Consider the following 3622-nt stretch of genomic DNA (forward strand, 5'->3'; position numbering starts at 1 on the left):
ATTTCACCTGACAGTTGGCACATGGAGCAAAAGTAATGTTGACAGGGAAAATATTTACTGTAGAGAAAGGCAGCTAAATGATTTACTGACCATAATACTCCCATATGGACAAAAACCAACAGGATATTCATCAATTTGCTTGTACCGATTTTGTTTAATCAAAACGTGCTTGAAATCCAGGCATGCTTTAGATTGTTTAAACCAGGCTACTGAGAAATTCACAAAGGTGGAGATATTTTTCTCTAATATGGAACCCAGAAACTCTTATACAGACAGATGCCACTCCCCCAAGTGCAAAGATTACATGCTAATTGCCTTTGGCCAAAGTTGGAAGAATCCCAAAGTTTACAAAAGGGGTAATAATTGGCTAAAAATTTGTTAGGTTCCCTTTTCAGGCACAGGAGACACAAATCATGACCGCCATGCTTATTCGTGTTCATCCTCATTTGAATGGCTTCAACATGCAGTCCAGCGTGACCCAATCTACTGGGCTTGCTGCACCTCTAACAGGGAGCCAGCAGAGTTCGTGGCTAGCTTATGCTCCAACTACCATTTGCCATGTTTTTTTAATGATATAAAAGTCACTAATTCCTCACAATGGATTGTGTAAACATATTGTGGGTTTGCTTATTAAATAGACACATGGGAACATGGCTATAAAGCTTAATGACACATCAGCAGCAGAGCTGGCTATTTGTATGCTCTGCTAAAAGCAAAAGTGAAACTAAAACTGGATTGTGTGACATACTTCCTTCCTTGTGATGTCATGCTGCAATCCGTTTAAGGCATATTACAATACCATTCAGCTCTTAGAGGCAGTCTTTTTTTTAAAATGCATTTTATTACAAACATGTATCAAAAAAGGTTACAGCAAATAAACACCCCGGGAGACATACTTCCCAACAATCGACTATACCGTCTGTACAGATCTTTCCCCATTTTCACCCTCACCCCTCCCCCCACCCCTGTGACAAACAGCTGCTCAAACACGGTCACAAACATCCCCCACCTTTTCTCACACCCCATTGCAGAACTCCTTAACTCATACTTTATATTCTCTAACCGCAGGGAGTTGTACAGGTCACCTAACCAAGCCGCTACCCCTGGTGGTGATGCCGACTGCCACTCCAGTGAAATTCGCCGCCTTGCAGAGAGACGAGGGCCATGACATCGGACTTCCTTCACTCCATAGGCTCCGGCTTCTCTGAAACCCCAAATATCGCCACCAAAGGAACCGGGTCCACCTCTTCCTCCACCACCCTGGCTAAGACCACGAACACTCCCGCCCAAAATCTTCCCAATTTTTCACAACCCCAAAACATGTGCGCAAGATTCGCTGGCCCCCGCCCACACCTCTCACACTCATTTGCTACCCCCTGAAAAAACCCACTCATTCTCACCAGAGCATATGCACCCTGTGCACCACCTTAAACTGTATCAGAAAGCACAGGGAGCGGTGTATGAATACGGGGAGAAGGCAAGCAGGATGCTGGCACGCCAACTCCGAAAGCGAGACGCGGCCAGGGAGATTGGGGGAGTGAAGGATAGAGATGGGAAGGTGGTGCGGAGGGGGGTAGACGTTAATGGGGTCTTTAGGGACTTTTATGGGGAATTGTACCGGTCTGAACCCCCGGTGGAGGGGGGGGGGGGGGGGGGGGGGGGGGAATGGGGCGCTTCTTGGACAAGCTGCGATTTCCGAAGGTGGAGGAGGGGCAGGTGGAGGGACTGGGGGCGCCGATTGAGCTGGAGGAGCTGGTTAAAGGGATAGGGAGCATGCAGTCGGGGAAGGCGCCGGGGCCGGATGGGGTTCCGGCCGAATTCTATAAAATGTATGCGGACCTGCTGGGCCCCCTGTTGGTTTGGACTTTAGCGAGGTAAGGGAGGGGGGGGGGCTTTGCCCCCAACTATGTCATGGGCGCTGATTTACTTTGTCCTTGGACGGGGTGGGGACCCTCTGCAGTGTGGGTCATATAGGCCGATCTCGCTGCTAAATGTAGACGGCGAGCTGTTGGTGAAGATCTTGGCTACGAGAATGGAGGATTGTGTGCCGGGGGTCATTCACGAGGACCAGACGAGGTTTGTAAAGGGAAGGCAGTTGAATACCAACATACGAAGGCTTCTGAATGTCATTATGATGCCGGCTGTGGAAGGGGAGGCAGAGATAGTGGTGGCATTGGATGCGGGGGTGGAGGGGAGGGGGCCTTTGATAGGGTTAGGTGGGGGTATCTGTGGGAGGTGTTGGAAAGGTTTGGGTTTGGGGAGGGGTTTGTCCGTTGGGTGAGGTTGCTTTATGAGGCCCCGATGGCGAGTGTAGCCACGAATAGGAGGTTGGAGTACTTTTGGCTGCACCGGGGGACTGTCCCCCTTGCTCGTTGCTTTGGCAGTTGGGCCCCTGGCCATAGCGTTGAGGGAGTCGGGGAGCTGGAGGGGTGGGGAGGAGCATCGAGTGTCGCTTTATGCGGGCAACCTGTTGCTATGTGTGGCGGGCCCGGTGGGGGGAATGCCGGAGGTGATGAGGACTCTCAGCGAATTTCGGGGCTTTTCTGGGTATAAGCTCAACCTGGGTAAGAGCGAGCTGTTCGTGGTGCACCCGGGGGATCAGGAGGAGGGGATTGGTAGGCCCCCACTGAAGCAGGCAGGGAGGAGCTTTTGTTCCTGTTCCAGTGCCTTCCCATCCTTATCACAAAGGCCTTTTTTAGGAGAGTTAACAGGAGTATTACGGGACTTGTATGGGCGCATGGTACTCCGAGGGTGAGAAGGGTGTTCTTGGAGCGGGGCAGGGATAGGGGGGGGCTGGCGCTGCCCAACCTCTGTGGGTACTATTGGGCTGCCAACGCAGCGATGGTGCGTAAGTGGGTAATGGACGGGGAAGGGCAGCATGGAAGAGGATGGAGATGGCGTCCTGTGTGGACACGAGCCTGGAGGTGGCGGCTACCCTTAGAATTTGGGGGCAATGGAGACGGCATAGGGGGGACGTGGGGGGCTCGATGGAGTCCCCGATACGGAGGAACCACCAATTTGTTCCAGGGATAGTGGATTTCTGGGCTGGCTCAGGGTAGGGTTAGGAGGTTGAGGGACCTGTTTGTGGAGGGGAGGTTCGCGAGCCTGGGGGAGTTAGAGGGGAAGTTTGGGCTCCGGGGGGAGGGGGGGGGGGTGTTTGGTTCGGTGGGAGAGAGAATTGTGTACATGGGTCTGTTGGATGTGGTGGGTGTTATCTCTTTCCTTTTTGTTGCTTGCTTTTTTTGTGTGTTTTAGTAGTTGCTTTTGTAGTTGGGTGGGTGTTGTTCTTGTGTTTTTACCATGGTTGTTTTGTTAATATTGTTTTGTTGTTTATATTTTGTGAAAACCTTAATAAAAATTATTTAAAAAAAATAATAAACTGTATCAGGCTCATCCTTGCACAAGAGGAGGTCCCGTTTACCCTATTCAGTGCCTCACACCATACTCCCCAATTGACCTTCCCTCCCAACTCCGCTTCCCATTTCTCCTTGATCTTCACCACCCGCTCGTCTCCCTGCTCCCCCAGCCATTTGTATATATCCCAAATTCTTCCCTCCCCTTCCACATCCGGAAGCAGTAGTTGCTCCAGCAGAGTGTATCCCGGCAACCTAGGGAACCCCCT

Source organism: Scyliorhinus canicula, chromosome 15, assembly GCF_902713615.1.
Source record: "Scyliorhinus canicula chromosome 15, sScyCan1.1, whole genome shotgun sequence".
Classification (NCBI taxonomy): Eukaryota; Metazoa; Chordata; class Chondrichthyes; order Carcharhiniformes; family Scyliorhinidae; genus Scyliorhinus; species Scyliorhinus canicula.